An 18,739-nucleotide genomic window follows, 5' to 3' on the forward strand; every position below is an offset into this window, starting at 1 on the left:
ATGTGATCAAGTCATGATTACTTGTATTTAGTTCTGTGATCAGTTCCTCTTCATCTGTCAAGACAAGGTCTAATAAAGGATTCCCCCATGTTGGATGCAACACTTTTTGAGTTAGAGAATTGTCTTCTATAGTATTTAGAAATGTTGAGGATGTTTTAGTACTGGCAGCATGAGACTTCCAGTATATGTCACTCAGATTGAAGTCCCCCATGAAAACTCAGCTTTTTTCCTCTACATGTAATAGACAGGGGCTTAAGGAGCCAGTCATCCTGTGTCTGTAGCAGACACCAGCTAGTCCTCCATCTTGTGTGTTATCTGTTAGGACATTGATCCATAAACATTCAAGATAATTTTCTTCCAAGTTATCAGTGACGTGGAAACAGACAATGCCATTTTTGATATAGAATACCAGTCCCCCTCCTCTTTTGCCTAACCGATCCTTCCTAAATAGGTCATACCCATTAATTTTAGCATTCCAATCATGCAAATCACCCACCAGGTTTCAGTAATACTAACACATCAAATTTATGCTCCTAAATGAGCAATTTCAGTTCCTCTTGTTTTTTACCTGGTCTCCTGGCATTGGTGTACAGGCAATTAAAATTTTTCTTCTCTTCGTGTCCTTTGGTTTCTTGATTAATTTTGTTCTCAATATCTTGATTTTGTGCTAAATGAGTGTTCATTTGTTCCCTCGTTTCACCCTCCCCTTTTATTGTTTAATGCCCTCCTGACTACTGTAGCCAGACCATCCCCAAGAGGATTGGTTTCCCTTCTGCTGAGATGGAGGCCATCTGAACTGCACAGCTCCATTTCCCCATAAAAGGGGAACCAAACTCCTCTGTCTTACAGCACTTACCTAGCCAGTGGTCCACTTCCATAATCTTCTGCCTTCTGTCTTGCTTCACTCACAGGTCAAGAAGAGTGTCCCAAAAAATTAGTTGAACATTCTTCTCCTTCAGCACCCTTCCAAGTTCCCTGAAGTCGTCTGCCCCCTGCGAGATGCAATGTGATTAGTGCCAATATGCACCATCACTAGTGGAGCTTTGCCCGTCAACTTCAGGTGCCGTCTTAGAGTGACATCTTGTGCCTCCTAGCTATGCCCACTGGTACCACCTGAAATAATTCCTCCTCCCTGTTCCTGTTTATAGACTATCATCACCTCCCACATAATTGTGGTTTAACCAAACTTTAGCGCTTTTACTCGTTCCTTAGAAATAAATCCGTCCAGCTCCCCTGATTATTGTTTGTTGCTCTTCTCTAAACTCTTTCCATGTTGTCAATATCTTTCTGAAATGAGAGGCTCAGGACTGAATGCAGGTTTGGTCTCACCCAAGTCATGTAGGGCAGTGGCTCTCAACCTTCCCAGACTACTGTACCCCTTTCAGGAGTCTGAGTTGTCTTGTGTACCCCCAAGTTTCACCTCACTTAAAAAACTACTTGCTTACAACATCAGACCTAAAAATACAAAAATATCACAGCACACTATTACTGATAAACTGCTCACTTTCTCATTGTTACCATATAGTTTTATAAAATAAATGCATTTGAAAAGAAATATTGTACTTGCATTTCAGTGCATAGTATATAGAGCAGTATAAACAAGTCACTGTCTGTAGGAAGTTTTAGTTTGTACTGACTTCACTAGTGCTTTTTATGTAGCCTGTTGTAAAACTAGGCAAATACCTAGATGAGTTATGGACCCCCTGGAAGATCACTGCCAACCCCAAGGGGGGCATGTACCCCTGGTTGAGAACCACTGATGTAGGGAGGAACTATTACCTCCCTCTGCCAGTGCCACAGTGTGTACTTCTTCATGTGCAACCCTAAAATCTCACCGATTCCCTCCCCCTTTTTTTCCCCTGCCAAATTATATTTCAAACTCATGTCTAATTTTCTGCCCACTATTGTCCCCTGAGCCTCCTTCACCATCGTTGCTCCCCCATTGAATTTGCATGTTGGATTATTTACCTTGGGATGTATTCATTTGCATTTAAATTCAATCTCATTTTTTTAAACAGGCTTTTGCTTGGAGTTTCTAATGCCTCTAGGTCCTTGGTGTGTTATTTCTCTGTCCTCAGCAGTGTTTGTGGTCCTTCCTGTTCATATCGTCTGCAAATGTTCTTACCGTGCTGCTTCCCACCTCTTCCAGCTCAGTACTAATGAAGATGTTAACCAAGAGAGCACTAGCACCAGCCCCTTCACTGCTTTGCTAGACAACTTCCCACTTCTGACATGTTGTTGTGCATATTTGCCCTGTGCTTTGGGGCCTTAAACCTGTTCTCAGTCCATGTGACAGTGACCTGAACCTGCACTCAAGATCATCTAATAGCGCTGCTGCCTTAGAGGTGGGAGTTATCTTTTGTTGCATCGTATTGCTGCCAAAATGACACAGTCCCCTGAAAGGCGGTAGGCAACCTTATTAGTTCTACATTTGAGGGGAAGCAACTGGGTTGCAGATCTCAAGTGAGTGAGCATTCTCTTGAGATTTCTGACTACCTGAGAGATGGGCATCAACCAACTGCCCGTATTTGAACACTCCTATACTTTGGATTCAAACTTTGTAGCTGGCCCCTCTCATTAATCGTTGATTGCATAGTGATCACAGCAATCCTAGTTGCTTTACATTCAGGTATGAAGACAAAGGCCCCAAGCAAAGAGCTAACAAGATGGGGCTTCCGTCTCCATAATGAGCCCAATGAAGCCTTAGAACCACACATCCCTGAACTTTGGGGAACCTCAGCGCTGGATCTGAATTTCCCATCTAAGTTTCTGTCTGGCCAACCCTACACCCTGATTCAAACACCCTCCAGAATTCAGGGAAGTTCAGATTCACAGCTCTGGTATGATCCATTGTGGAGATAATTGGGGGGAGGGCTTTCTTCCCTGTATTTAACTCTTTGGCAGTAATAGTGACACTCACCCTGCATTGGACAGTAACTGGCTGTTGTCATATTTGATTGCCTATGCCTATCCGTATTTGAATAAGTATAAACCTTATGAAAGGATTGTTTTTTCTGTCCTTGTTAAACTGAGAGCTTCCTCAGATTAGACACAGGACATAATGAATTAATGAATGCTGTGGTTTTCTCATGATCTATGTGATACCAAATATCTCTTTTAACTATTCGGATGAAAATAGAGAACAGATAAATCAGAATTAGCTACACCTCTATCCCGATGTAACACGACCCGATATAACACGACTTCAGATATAACACGGTAAAGCAGCACTCCGGGGGGAGGGGGGAGCTGTGCGCTCTGGTGGATCAAAGCAAGTTCAATATAACGCGGTTTCACCTATAACGCGGTAAGATTTTTTGGCTCCCGAGGACAGCGTTATATCGGGGTAGAGGTGTAGTAACTTAAATCTCAATTAGGCATAATTAGGAACAATAGTGCCAAAGTGAAAGTGACCAACAATATTAAAAGAGAAGTATGAGAAAGACACAGGTTCCTATCCTGAAGTCACAGGTCTGACAGAGTTTCTGTTACTCCATCAGTGCAGTCCTAACAGAAGGCAATGGCCCCACCCATAAAGTCACTTGAAAATCTTTTTGGGAGAATTAGATCAAAGATGTTATAACTTCATGAAAAACGGATGCCATGTAAGATGAACAGGGACCTATGAAAAGAAAGGGAGACCACTTTTATATCTTGTGCATTTCTCTTTGCAGAAATGGGCCATAAAACAAAATAAATTAACCCACCGGAGATCATTTTCCATTTTCATAGTGGTTGTTTAAATGCAGCCTGACTCACTGGACTATAACAGCTCCTTAGGAGCCACTTACTTCTATTTGGGAGTACATATTTAGGCCTCTAGTAAAATTCCTTATGCAATGTCTTTAAAGGGTACTTACTGGATATACTTAGCAGCCATTTTCCCAAAGTGAATATCTCAGATGTTTGCAGCAAATTGATATTAATTTCTTCAAATTACAAAACGATATTAGCCTGGATAGTGGGGATGTGGCTTGCCAAGTCTGTTTTTCAACCTCAGTTGCGAGTGGTACTAGTGAAAGGATGCATTAGCTAGAAATAAAACCACCGTGAGGAAAGTGAGGTAAGTAGGGCACATTCAGCTGTGGTCATTGCACTCTGCGCAGTTCCATTGCGGGACGTAGTCAGAAGTACATTCCATGACTGTGTGGTCTGAGTCAGGAGCTAGGGAGATCTTGTGTGGTGACAGTAGTTGGCATAGGATGTGTTAATCAGTGCTGAAGAGAAAGGCAGAACCACAGGGGCTCTCTGTGTCCAGCAGCCTCAGTAAAGCCTCAGTATCTCTTGCTAAGGTTTCAGTTCACTTCAGTGTCTTTGGCCAAAGATTTACTATAAAGTAGCATTATCTAAGGCTATCTCTGCCCTGCACTTTCGTTGGTAAAACATTTGTCGGTCAAGGTCATGAAAAAAACACACCCCTGACCAACAAAAGTTTTACCAATAAAATGTGCCGGTGTGGACAGCGCTATGTCAGCGGGAGATGCTCTCTCACCAACATACCTACTGCCCCCTATTGGGGGTGGTTTTATTTTCTTGGTGGGAGAGCTGTCTCCTCCCGGCAAAGAGCAGCTGCACTGCGGACCTTACAGCGGCACTGATGTAGCGGCACAGCTGTGCCACTGAAAGGTGTGTAGGAACCATGCTACGATGGAGTCCCTTGTGCATCACTTGTTTCCCATGTGCAACCATGGCAATCTATCAGTGTTATCATTTTGCCATTCTTACCTGATCTTTGATATGATGGGGGGATGTATTACTCACCGTACAATTTATATTCAGAGTCTGAAATCCACTAAAGCAGATTCCATCTATTTGGCTAAAAGGATATGTGTGAAAAGCTTATGATCTCTTCATTACTGGAATGTTCTACAGTGTCACTATATCCCACATTTTTTACAAATTCCCATCTCAAGAGGTAGTGACCTTGATCCCTTAATGGGTGCTGAATTAGACATACATTTTTCTGAAAATACGAATTCTATACTAGTTATCAATATTTATTGGTAGGTTATCAACATTTTAATACTAACATGTAATATAACTAAAGATAGGCCTGACCAGACCCTGGATCAGAATTCTCCTGGGAGAGTTCAGATCCACTCCCAACTGCAATGAGTTGAATCAAAACCCCAGACAACTTCAGACTCTGGGGAAGTTTGGATCCAATCCAGGTTTAACTTTCACAGTTCAAGCCCTCTTTGTATATAACTGCTTGTAGGAGCAAACGCCAACGGTTCTGATTCATTTTTTACACTGTTCTTACTCTGCGAAGCCCTCGCTGAAGTGCCCGGCTACTGCATCAGACCCTTGGATTATAAATTCTTAGAAGGAAGAACCATGGTTTATTTGATGCAAATTATAATAAATCACATTTATTAGTAATATTATAAAATATTTATTTAGTAATGCTAATTATTAAGTCCTGCAAATGTTCTCATTGACTTTAGGGTCACTACTCGCATGAGTAAGGATTGGGCCCTATAATGCAAATCAGGCTGCCCATGCTCCAAAAATAATCAGGGAGGATAGAGATCCAGCAAAAGAGAGTGCGAAACCATATCTCTCAGGGTTAGCTTTCTTTGAAAGGTTTGCACTGTGAGGCTGTTTACCTGTTATCAAGACATGAATCCAGGAATGGGTGTATTCCTCAGGCTCCCCTGAGTAACATCCCAAACCCCTAAAGCAGAGCCGGGAGCTAGCTCCATTCTTCCTGCTGCCTTGGGTGCTAACTGTGATGGGGGAATCTCAGAACCCTGGATCTCAGCAAGTGAGGAAAGGAGAAACTGACTTGTTTAAAAGTTGATTTATTTGTAATGATTATCCCAGAAGTGCAAGGGGCTCAGAAAGTTCCCCGCCAAGTGGGACCTACATGCAGAGGACCAGCTGGGAAGCAGCTTTACAGGGGACTGCACACTACCTTCGAACAAAGGAGTTGGTCTCCATTCTAGTTTGACATAGGCCAGCAGGGATGGGGCAGGCCAAGGAAAGGATGGAGACATGGCCAGTGGCTCAACCCCTCCGCATATGGGTCTGTGGGAATTGCAGCTCCTATTCCAGCCAAGGGGTGATAGGCAGCCATAGAAGGACTGTGGAGCTGCCACTGATACTGCGGTGGATCCCATCCTTCTTCTAGCTCTGTGGGATTCCTCTGGGCCGCCTTTCCCCTCCCAGTGAGCTGAGGTTTTATTTATCTGAGCTTTTTAAAAGTAACAGTGCGAGTCACCTTTAAAGTTTTCATTTGACTTCATTGTCATAACCCATCATTTCAGATTAATGATTAATTGAAGAGGACATGTTCTGACTCCAGCTCGTGTCCTGGGGTGCTTGTCGCAGCAATGATGCACTAGGTAATTATTCATCCCCTTAACCTGACAGATACATTTCTTCTTTTGGCTGGTTAGTAACCTTGACCAGGTGTGTGTGGAGGGGGATGGGAGAGGCAAGGGGCGGGGTTGTAGGACATGGGGAATGGGCAAATGTCTTTAGATGGGCTGCATGACCTCTGTTTTGCCCAAGCAAAAAACTTACTGTGCACAATGGACAAAAGAAGTGTCATTCCTAGAGTTGGGCGAATAGTACAAAACAAGAATTCATTTGTGACTCTTCATCTAGATTCATCTAGATTAGGTAGTACTGCAAATAGTCCTGCAAATAGAATTGGAAAAAGTATAGAGAAGTGCAACAAAAATGATTAGGGGAATGGACCAGCTTCCATACAAGGACAGATTAAAAAGATTGGGACTTTTCAGCTTAGAAAAGTGATGACTAAGCGGGGATATGATAGAGGCCTATAAAATTATAAATAGTGTGGAGAAAGTGAATGGAAATGTTTTATACCCCTTCACATAACACAAGACCACAGGCTCACCCAATGAAATTAATAAGCAGCGGGTTTAAAACAAATATAAGGAAGTACTTCTTCACACAACATACGGTCAATCTGTGGAACTCATTGCCAGAGGATGTTGTGATGGTCAGAAGTATAGCAGGGTGAAAAAAATAGATAAATTCATAGAAGATAGATAGGTCCATCAATGGCTCATAGCCACGATGGTCAGGAACTCAACCCCATGCTCTGGGTGTCCCTAAACCTCTGACTGCGAGAAGTTGGGACTGGCTGCCAGGAGATGGACCACTCCATAATTGCCCTGTTCTGTTCATTCCCTCTGAAGCATCTGGCACTGGCCACAGTCAGAAGACAGAATATAGGGATAGGTGGACTATTGGTCTAACCCAGTATCGCCATTTTTGTGTTCTTATGTAAATATCTTTTCACATGAGTATTCAATCCAGCCATCTTGAAAAGCCTTTGTGGGTCGGGTAGTCATCCAGTCAGAGGGTAAAAACAAAGCTAGGTGACTGAAGTGACCAGTTATATTATATGAATAACAAATTGTGATAGTTAATATCCTAAGCAATAGTTGTGAATAGTTTATGAGCAACCAATAGACTGTTAGACTCAAATATTTGTTGAATCATTATGAATGACAAACAATCCGTTTGTAAACATGTAAACATCAGTGTGTTCTTGGATAAGTCACAAAAAGAAAAAGTGGCTAAAATTGTCAGATGAATTGTTCACTGCAAATTGTTTACTCAGCTCTCGTTGTTACTTAATGAGTCACAAATTAAACTTGATAACCAGAGAAAACTTAATTTTGCCATGAAAACAAATGATGCTCGCAAACTCCCTTTCACTGTACTTGGACCCATTTCAGCCTGAATGCACTAGTTATTCCAGAGATGATTTTGTTGTGAGAATGGTGAAACTGAGTTTGAAGCTGTAACTATTCAGGTGTGAAATATTAAAATGTGTGGGGAAATGCCTTTTATCTTAACTCCATTATATTTCCCTTCAGTATTTTTATCCATTTGTTCATTGCTTTTTAGAGTGCTGCTCTGGACAGCTGTTCTCTTAGCTACAGAGGCAAAGGGCCCTGCCCAGTCTTGCATGTCTCATGCAGGCTAACACCCAGTAATGTGAGTGGAAGTTTGCCTGAGTAACCTGCCTGGAGCCAGTTATCATCTGTGCATAAATTAGACTATAAAATTCCTAGTCTTCATGAGGTTCTTTTTGATGGACAGGGAGCCTATGAATGGTCTTTTGGTTGGAATTTGTGCTTTTCAGTTGCAGGTATGGAGCCTAGATACAATGGTGATGGGCAAACTATAAACATCTAGTTAGTTAGCCATTAATTTGAATGATTGCTATTAAATAGTTAGCATTTGCCAATAGATACCACACAATGATATCTGAGATGTAACAATTTCCCTCTTTTCCTTGAATCTATCTATCTATCTATCTATCTATCTATCTATCTATCTATCTATCTATCTATCTATCTATCTATCTATCTATCTATCTATCTTCTTCAGTACTATCAATGTGGTATAAGTGATAATTTGTTGTACTGGATATCAAAAGTTACCTTTTAACAGCTTCTTTTGTAGATAGAATAGATGAAGGGGAGAGGAAAGAGATCTATGCATATATTGTGCCATTTGACATGGAGAGAGAAGCATGTGTAATTTACACAATGATGAGGATAAAGACATTACTCTGGATATCTTGGTGCTGACAACATAGCCCATTTCTTCTGATGTCTTTGGATAGCAACTCTGTGTTTTACCATGCGTTGAACTAAAATAAAAACATAAATAAATAGAACTGAAATTTCTTAGCCCACTCATCTAGAATTTCACCTGTTAATAGACACCATCTCTCCTTAAACAACCCAAGAAATGTATGTGAAAATAATTGTTTATTGTAGGCATTGCTGAATTGCTTGCTCATTGTGACCACATTGTTAAAAAATCAAATGTGAATTATTTACAATCCTGGCAACCTTTACCCATATTCCATCCTCTTGTAATTAGAGATTATCCTCACATTGCAAAGTTTGGAACTGAGCCCAATCTAAACATCCCCAAATTTGGGGACGAGGCATTCTGGTTAGGGTGTGGTATCTGTAGTTTCAATATCAAATTTGCTGCCAAAAATAATATTGCTATTTTAAAATGTAACATATGGTTGAAATATCCACCAGCAGAGTGTATTATTAAAAGCAGTTCATGTTTGGTGAGGAGTAGACCTGGGTGAATAGTGGAAAACAATGTGCAAACCTGGAAGTTAAATCTGAATGGAACTTCAGTCTGACCGTTATACTCCTTTTCTGTTTTTCAGATATTTTTGCAGTGGTGTTTTCTTGACAGGAACGTTTAAGCAGAAGCTTTTATTTGTGTAAATATGGCTATTTGTACACACCTAACAACATTAGTGTTGGCAGAAAAGCCTTGCTTTATGTTATCCAATCAGAAAACAGAAATCATTGCATGTGACTGAGTTGATCAATCAAACAGTCCCAAATATTTAATTGCATGCACAACCTGGAAAATGCACTGTGAACACTTGTCTAACAGCCCATCAGCCCAAAGATATTTGGTCAAGTGGTTCACTGAACTGTTACGAATAACGGACACATTTGTAGAAAATGTGATATGTAATTGTACAGAGGAAAGAGCCAAATCCCAAGAATCAGCCATTCACAATGCAAAGCTTGACACTAGTGAGCAGAGCTTCTTTACCTCTTGAACATTGCAAATGTTAAGACGATTGGACAGAGGGTGCATAAGGAGTCAAGCTCAGTGAAATTCCATCTGAAATTACTTTTGCTGTAGGACTCTCCAGCTGCAATGCTATGGGCCTCCTTATTCCAGACACAATTAGATATTTTTCTTTATAGGTGCTTTTCTTTATTAGCGTCAATAAAAAAAATCATGCCTAAGCTCTGCCAAGAATTTATTTTGCTGCTGTTAATATACAAGGTCCTTTCTCAGAATTTAGGTTAAGAAAGAATCTTTAGAACTAGTAGAGCTGGTCACAGTATGAGGTTAGCCTGGCTTCAACAGAATAGAATAGAACAGTTGTAACCCACTGGTCAGGGTGTGTGATGCGTCTCCATCTATATCCGATCCACAGAGGATGTGAGTCTGTTACAGCCCCACTGAGCTAGCCTGGCTTTTTAGCTGTAGACACTCAGGGTTTTAATTCTGGAGGTCTCTGGTTCAATCTTGGTGTTGGCCAGGATGGTGACTATCACACAGTCACTACAGGTTTTGTCACCACTCTTCCTAGGGATGAGTGGCTGTTACCCAAGCTCAGCACCCTATTGAAAACCTTGTGCAGAAATGTATAACACTTAATCTGTGTACATATACGGCTGTGATTTTCCTGCCACAAATTAAGTAGTTTTGTTTGTTGTATAAACAGTCATTAATATTTGGGTGTTTGAGTGAATTTAGTGTTGGCAAAAGGGGTTGGATGGACACTCAGGAAGCTAAAGTCTGCTTTTTATCCGTAAGACTGGTAAAGGATGGGCACTGGTGATGTAAGCCTTCCTTGCACTCTCCCACTGCAAACATGCTGAATTGCTAACCTGGGAGGGGACACCTCTGGGCTGTGGGTGAGCTTCTGTCTTCATGGCTATTAATCATTGGCCTCTCTACCGAGACAGCAAACATGGGGGCCAATTAGAGCCAAGTGTGATGGTGGGTTTCTTTGTGTGAGGTGAGCATGTTTCCTCTAGGAACCAGACTGAGACAAAGCAATCCCTTTTCCATAGGTCACTGAACAGCCATCAGACTGTTACTTTCAGTCATTAGTAACCCAGTCTGGATTGGAAAGATCAGCTTAGAAGTGAAAGGCTACATATGCCATTACTGATCTAGCCATTCCATGCAACAGACTTATGTGCATTGATTGCAATCTGTGAGAGAGTTAAATGCGTTTAACTATCGTCATTCATGACCTTACTGACAAGACAGTGTCGTAGGGGCCAGGTTGCCCATTCATTCAGTAGGGAAAACTGTGAAAATGCAGAAAGAATCAGGTGGAATGCAGAATGTCGGGTCAGAATCTCAACTAGCATCACTTGGCACGTCTCCACTGAAATCAATGAAGCTCTGCTGATTTTTGCCAGCTGAGCATCTGGCCTGTTCAATTAGGTTCTCGAACTGTAAAAGTGAAACAGGGCTTCACTTCGTTTGCTGTCCTTGTGTTGAGGTGAAACTTGGCTTGAAAATCGTGAGCATTGTTGAGCCAAGGTGCCCAAGGAGCAGCTGCAAGGAGCGTGATAAGGTTCCGTGGGAGCTTGGTAGAGTTTGAGCTTTCTTTGGAGTGTGAATTTCATTCCATTTCTAGGGACTGTACTTGCATCTTTGAAGTCAATGGGAGCTTTGGTGGGTTCGTCAATTGGAACAGGATCCAGCTCATTCGTAGCTGTAAGGCCCAGCATTCGTATGATCAGTGGTATTGGGGATTTCCAGCACCAAAACTCTAGCTCCTCTCTACCCAGGTCATTACAGTCAGGATAGTTTATAACTCTTGCACTTTAAAGGAGCTTTAAAATGGGCATGAATTACATTGCACTGTCAGAGTGCTGGCCATAGCAGGACTGCCTCATAGTACGGAAGGTGCTTTTGGAGCCTTCTGGATGATGTAGTGTCGTTAGCAGTCTATTCTGTGACTGCTTAATCCAGGCCAGGACATAGGAGGTGCTCTAGGTGATGATGCTAGGCAGCACAGACTGTGTGTAGTCAGTTTGGAAGCTAGAGAGTCAGAGAGAATGACAGAGTCAGTTCCAGCAGCCTCAGTGAAGAATCTCCTTTATGTAATTACGTCTAAGAAAGTCCTGCCTCTTTGCTCCTTTGGGAGCTGAAACGGATGAAAGGGGCTATGTAAACGCAACATCTAGTCATGAAGATTTGAATTCTGTCAGCTACGTGAGTGATGGGTTGTTTTATTCATTGTGTTGTGTGCTCCAGGTGGTGACTCTCTGAGGCATGTTGCCCATGTGTTTTCTCTACAGTGTGTTATAGGCGTAGTTTATGTTGTGCTAAGTCTTCCATAGGCTTTGGGGTGCCATAACATTGAGCGATGGGCGCAGATCCAAACACCCCTGAATATTAGTTGCAAGGATTGGTATTTGGTGGCTTGATCCTGTCTCTAGTCGCTTTTCTACTGGGTATTTGTCCTGCTTTTTTGCTGCTGGGGAGGCAGTGATGAAATTTTCACTGGGTGTTGCTGAGCCTGGAAAGGGATAGCGTGGCAAGCTCAGCTTTCCATTGAGCAGGCTAGGGTCTATTAAGTTGACTGCAAAGTCATCAAAAGCCCGGGGTGGCTTGTGGACGAATATATCCTTACCTAAGCCTCTCAGTCCCTACAGGGTTACATCTAATTAAATTATAGGCACCCACCTCCTAAGTAGGCTCAGGGTCTGCAAAGCAATCATGAAACGGTGCTGTCGTCCTCATGCTCAATCTGCAAATGAGCTACCACCTGACTTTTAGAGGTAAACTACAGAGTGACTTATCCTGTGAAATCAAGAGATCAGAGCAGTGGATAAGGCGTCTCAGTGTAATTCATTCATCTGAACTTTTATCTCTCCAGAGCTGTGATTGGTGCTAATTACAGTCACTGCTCATGAACTCCCGGCCCTACCACCGCACTAAAAATATCAATATTGTTAAACAGTTTTTATTTTATCCTCATTGCACTGTCAGAGTGCTGGCCATAGCAGGACTGCCTCATAGTACGGAAGGAATTGTGTAGTATTAAGTCCATACCTAAACTGTTCTTTAATATATCTTTAATATAATCTGTGCCTCTTTGCTTCATTATAAAGCTCTGTCTGAAAAACACTATAGCAATTAATTTCCTCTGGGGGGCTCTTGCTGTCAGTTCCTGGGACTGAACCATTCAGGAACGGTGGCCGGGCTTTTCCAGCTGAGGCTCTGCCTTTGGAATTCACTGCCCTTTGTGATCTTCCAGAGCCTGCCAAGATTGGCAGCTTTGATAGGACAGGGAGTTTATTTTCTTCTGGTTTCATTTGTTTGGTTCCTTTTATTTTATTTTATAAAATTGTATTCCGGATAATTGAGTTGCTGCAGTTTATTTGGTGACAACAACTGTTGATTTATGTGACTGCTGTACTGGCTAGTGTGTGTGTCTCCCAGTACTAGGGTTACCATACGTCCTCATTTTCCCGGACATGTCCGGCTTTTCGGCACTCAAACCCCTGTCCGGGGGGAATTGCCAAAAAGCCGAACATGTCCGGGAAAATGGCGGCTCTGCTCGTCCCTGACTCTTCGACTCTGTTTAAGAGCCGGGCTGCCCGAGCACTACCGGCTTCGGGCAGCCCCGTGCCTCCGGACCCTGCGCCCCCAGCCGGGCACTTCCCCTCCCGGGCTCCGGCGGCGCAGGGTCCGGAGGCACGGGGGCTGCCCGAAGCCGGTAGCGCTCGGGCAGCCCGGCTCTTAAACAGAGCCGAAGAGTCGGGGAGAAGCAGAGCCACCGCGGCTGGAGGCTCTGCTCCTCTTCGGCTCTGTTTAAGAGCCGGGCTGCCCGAGCGCTACCGGCTTCGGGCAGCCCCCGTGCCTCCGGACCCTGCACCGCCGGAGCCCGGGAGGGGAAGTGGCCGGCTGGGGGCGCAGGGTCCGGAGGCATAGGGGCTGCCCAAAGTCCGAGCGCTACCGGCTTCACGGTTTGCCGGGCAGCCTCCAGACCCTGCGACCCTGGCTGGGCGCTTCCCCTCCTGGGCTCCAGCTGCGCTGGGGAAGCGCTGGCTGGGGGCTGCCCGGCAAACCCTGAAGCCGGTAGCGCTGGGGCAGCCCTTTCCCCCTGGCTGGGAGTGGGAGGGAGGAGGGGGCGGAGAAGGGGCGGGGCTATGGGTGGGGAAATGGGCGGGGCCAGGGCCCATGGAGGGTCCTCTTTTTTTATTTATGAGATATGGTAACCCTACCCAGTACTCTCTACAGGATGGAATCAAAACTGCTTAGCTGTGTGTCATACGTACTACTGCTGATGACTAATGAAGATTCTTGTTTAGCTCCAGTAGTAGAGGTCTAGGGGTTTTGGATCAGGAAGAAATGTATTCTCTACCTGCTGGTGCCTTACCATTGTGAGTGGCTGTGTTGAATAATCCAACCCATTGTGAGTAGTTTACATCATTTGCCTTTTTAATTTTTGTATGATGATCCCAGTTCATGGTAATAGGTGAAATAAATAACCAGTAAGTCAAGTACTAATCCCGCCATCCTCAGAGCAATTACGATGGACTCTTCCCTTGCCGCAGAAACTGCTCCGTTGCTCAAATCAGTTTCTTTTTATAATTATGAGACATGTTCAGCCAGCCAGGTCCCTAGTGGAGAAGGACGGCCCTTGGGGTGAAACATTACATGAATGAAGGTTTGTCATTCCTGATCAACCCATTTATGCATCTGGTCCAGTATCCTGTGGTGGTCAATACCTGATGCCTCTGATGTTATCTATAACAGCATTTCATTACTGCAGTGGGCGAGGGAGCTTGCAAAGACTGGATTGACATTTTATTAACATTTAAACATTTATTTTGTATCATTTTACTAATACTGGACCAATTTCCATGCTGACTTACCCCCTCCACCGACTACTTGTAATTACTTTATGTGCAAGTAGCTATGTCACCAAGGAGAGGAATCTTAATGTACCCGGTGCATAAAAGGGACTGAAAAGCAATTATGGCAACACATTGAACTAGAGAATTTGTCAATACTCCAGAGCCAGTTAAAACCCAAATTGGCAATGTTATATGGGGGTAACTCAGTCTCAATGCCAGCCCTTTTTTCTTTATTACTGCTTTGACTTTTAATGCAGTTTCTCCTCTCCAAGTGTGTATATATCTCTGTGTTGCTGCCCTTAGTATTAATGAGAGCTACATGGATTCATCAAGATGAGAGTAAGCAGTACTGGGCCCCTGAGTCTACTAATGTAAAAAGTATGAAAGCAGTTAATTTCTCTGGTGTCAGGCTATATCTTCAAGAAAACCAAGTCAACAAAGAAGAAAGTTACTCGCTCTAAATTAACCCTCAAGTCTATACTGACTCCCCGCTATATAAAGCCTCCAGCCAAATGCACTAGCAACTAAGCAACATGAGGATATCAGAGGCCCCGTTATCCCAATCAGGCCCTTTCAGCTGAAATCTATCCATTAGTCAAATTCATCAAAGGGCTTGAATGCAAAAAGGGAATTTTTCTGCCTCATGCTTAACCTTTGTGTGATTGCACCTCTTTGGAGAATAGGCAAATCAAGTGGAAATGCCCTCCCATTGGAGTCATGAATGATTTAGCTGTATCCAGTTTCTATAATTTCTGCTGAGAGGTTTAAAAATAAATAAATAAATAAAGGGATTATGGGGAAATTATACAAGAGCTAAATTACATAGTGATTGGTTTGGGCAACATTTTCTTATATGCTCCTAATATATCCTCATCATTAAGACCAGAAAAATGTCAGACTGAAACACGCTGGCTGTGGTTTCAGTGGTATGTAGAACTCAGGTGAGCCTCCCGTCTAATCAGTCTGGTGATTGTGCTGTATAGATGGTTTTGGTGATGGAGATGTATGACTATACCGCTGCAGAGTTATAAATGCTCTCCTTGGGAAGCCTTTGAGATGACGGCATTGTTATTGCAACAAACGGTCTCATGATTAACTGTCTCATCAATCTGTGTTGTAAATGTTACTACACGTGAGGGAACAATGCAATTAAAATGCCGGAGGGCTATCCAACAAGGGAGTGGGGGATATCATTCTCATAGGAGCATATGAATCAAACTATGGTATCCTCATTTGGCTGGGAGTTTCTAACAGGATCGCTTTTGTTTCTGAGTGTGTTGGGTTTACTTTGAGTAATGATTTCTCCTTCCTGAATGCCAGCAGTCTGTATGTTTTTTTAAAAGAATTTCTGACTTTCAGCCCTTATAGAAAAGCTCTATAGAATGTAATAGAAAATTATAGCCATTCCAGAGCACCTTTGCACCATCCTATAGAATGTTTGGCCTTGTCTACACAAGAAATATTTTTTTGGTATAACCAAAGGTGTGAATTTAAACCAGTAAGGCTATACTGGTGTACCCCGCTGAGTGGGCACTCTCATTCTGGTATAAAAATGAACTTTTTTTTGGTGTGGTTTAGCTTATGTCACTGGGGATTTAACCTAAAACAAAAAAAGCCACTCTTATACCAGAGTAAGTGTCCACCTGGAGGTTATACCGCTATAACTATATCTGTATAACTGCACTGGTACACAGGTAAAAGGCCTAATGAAGAATTATATCCCTTCTATAGAATTGTTCAACTTACCTCGAGACAGGAGATCATTCTCTCAGAAATTCTGTAGGTGTTTGGAATAAATTCTAGAGAGCCTTATTTGTTCAATCCCTGTTAAATTTTATAGGGCTTTTCCATAAGGGTGAGGGTGAACAACTGCCCCTTCGTGCTATACTTTCTCTTGAATAAGGGTGTGATGGCTTTAAGATGGCAGCACACTTTGGTGAATTTCTTTTATTTATTTTTTTGTAATTTCCCAGAGTATTTAGTTTAATTCTTTTTTGTAAGTGCATTTAGTGCTGGTGAAAGGTTCTGGATTGAAAGCTCTGGGGCCTGAAGCCCTAACAATTGGGCATGCTTCCCCATCAGTGTGTCCCCACCCTGCTCTGGAGAGACCAACCTGAACACTGCTTTGGAATATGTGTTTTGGTCTCCAAGGTGCAGTCAATCCTTGGCTTCTCTTTTGAGACTGCCAACGAGGAGACCAATTTTAGTGCCAATTCAATTGTGGCAGCAAATGCTCAACAGTGCTTTGCAGCAGTGGCTGATCTTACCAACTAAAATGTGTGCTTCACACTTGGCTGCTCCACTGGGGATTTGGAAATAGCTTTATATGAAGTTGTTCAGTTGGAAATAAGCAGGGAAGGGCGGTTGCTGGGAAGGAACAGACATGAGCCCTTAACTGTAAATCACAGAAAAAAGGAAAACTCTGTGTGAGGTTCACACATTTCCCATGTCCTTCTCCCAGTCACTACATCTACAAAGCAGAGTTGGAGCAAGGTCCCTTTGTAGAGATGCAGCCAGCTCTTGGCCAGAAGTTTTAAACTCTAGTCCGTCTGGAAAAGCTTGGAAACCTAGTGCCCCAGAGAATACTGTAGTTGGATACATTCAAAAAACCTAGGTGCCTGATCCTGCCTCAATTTCAATCAACAGGTGCTGGGTACATGTACAATAGTTAGATATAGATTCAAATAGCTATAGGTATAGATCCAACCTGTTAGGCTTAGGCTGGACAAGATGTATGGAATCTGTATCATCATAGGAAGTCCTAGCCAGGCACTAAGGTACCAAGCTCGTGCCTGGGGCGGCAAGCCACGGGGGGCGGCCTGCCAGTCCCCGTGAGGGCGGCAGTCAGGCTGCCTTCGGCGGCATGCCTGCGGGAGGTCTGCCGGTCCCGCGGTTTCGGCGGCAATTCGGCGGCAGGTACGTGGAAGACGCAGGACCAGCGGACCTCCCACAGGCATGCCGCCGAAGGCAGCCTGACTGCCGTGGTTGGGGCGGCAAAATACATAGAGCCACCCCTGGTCCTAGCAGCTCATCTCTTTCGTAAACCTCCCCTTCCTATGACCATATAGGATTGTTCCTTATAGTATGTTCTTTAGTCCAGTTTTAAATTGGTCAAGTGATGGCGCTGGGAGAAGACTCCATCATATAATACATCTCGCTCTTAGTATGGTGTGACTAATGTTTCTTTTCAGTTCTTCTTTGCTTACCTGTATTTCTATGTTTATCTTGGTGGGGGCAGTTATTTTATCCAAGAGCAGTGACACCAAGCCCTGGACAGAGGGAACAGGCAGAGCCCAGAGCCACCCATCACATTTGAGTTCCTTTTATTTTTCTTGGGGTGTTTTCCCTTGGCTTTGATGACAATCTCTCCCCTTTGGTGGTGGTCTTCAGAGAGCGCTAATAAAAAGAAAGTGGGTTTGCTTGCCGAGTGGGCATTATAGTGCTAGTCATTATAATCCTAGCTGGGTGAGTTCAGCCATGGTTTTCCAATTCTGTACCACAACAAGCCTACAACTTATAACAGCCTTGCCATGCCATATCCACACGCTCTTAGCTGGCACATGCTGATATTGTTGGGAGATCAGTCTAACTGTTAGCACCTTGAATAGTTTTTTTGCTATCACTTTTAATACTTTTTTTTTTGGTTTATTGTTTTTTGACAGCCTCCTTAACCTAATGAAATGCCTATTTTTGAAAGGTCTGTTGTGACCTGAAGATTAGATCAGAATGGATCAGGGAGGAAGAGCAGTGAGAGGCAGTGTGGTCCAGTTGATAGGGCACTCAAGAGATGTGGGTTCTACTCCTGGCTCAGCCACCAATCTGCTGTAAAATGAGCTTGCCCCTCCACCCCTCTCTTCCTCTGCTTCCCCTTGCACCCTTATCTGTCTTGTCTATTTAGACTGAAAGTTCCCTGGGGCAGGAACTGTCTCACACTATGTGTTGGTACAACTCTAGCACTGTGGGGATGTGATCGTGATTGAAGAGTTCTAGGTTCTACTGCAATACAAATAATAATAACTGATGCACAGTGGGCCTAATGCTGCATGGCACTGAGCGCCTGTTAAGTCAGTGGGAGTTGTGGGCAACCCCAGTGAAAAAGCATTGTTTGGACTGGTTAACATTACACTCATTCACCTATGCAACCCATCATTTCTATCAGCAGGTGCCCAGGGACTGCAGGGGGTTTAACCACCTAGCAGAGTGCCCCATCTACTTTTGTGTTCATTGTGTGTGATCCATGCATCAGAGACCCTCAGTCTAAAGTCACTGGGCTCCCATTGACCTCTGTGAGAATTAGATGGTGG

General features: G+C 43.3%; 1 protein-coding gene across 13 annotated transcripts in view; it reads left to right on the top strand.

Moving 5' to 3' along the window:
• Positions 1-18,739, top strand: part of ARHGEF9 (Cdc42 guanine nucleotide exchange factor 9) — a 324,587-nt gene that overhangs the window by 205,030 nt on the left and 100,818 nt on the right. The window contains exon 1 of one of the 13 annotated variants that reach the window (XM_065557250.1): positions 6,275-6,347. The exons of 11 other annotated variants lie outside the window; for them this stretch is intronic. The gene's annotated coding sequence lies outside the window, so the exon portion shown is untranslated. Of the gene's footprint in view, positions 1-6,274; positions 6,348-13,891; positions 13,991-18,739 lie in introns of those variants that run through there. One more of the 13 variants, XM_065557248.1, reaches the window with a different exon arrangement.

The sequence above is a fragment of the Chrysemys picta genome, chromosome 9 (genome assembly GCF_011386835.1).
Source record: "Chrysemys picta bellii isolate R12L10 chromosome 9, ASM1138683v2, whole genome shotgun sequence".
NCBI classification, from domain to species: Eukaryota; Metazoa; Chordata; order Testudines; family Emydidae; genus Chrysemys; species Chrysemys picta.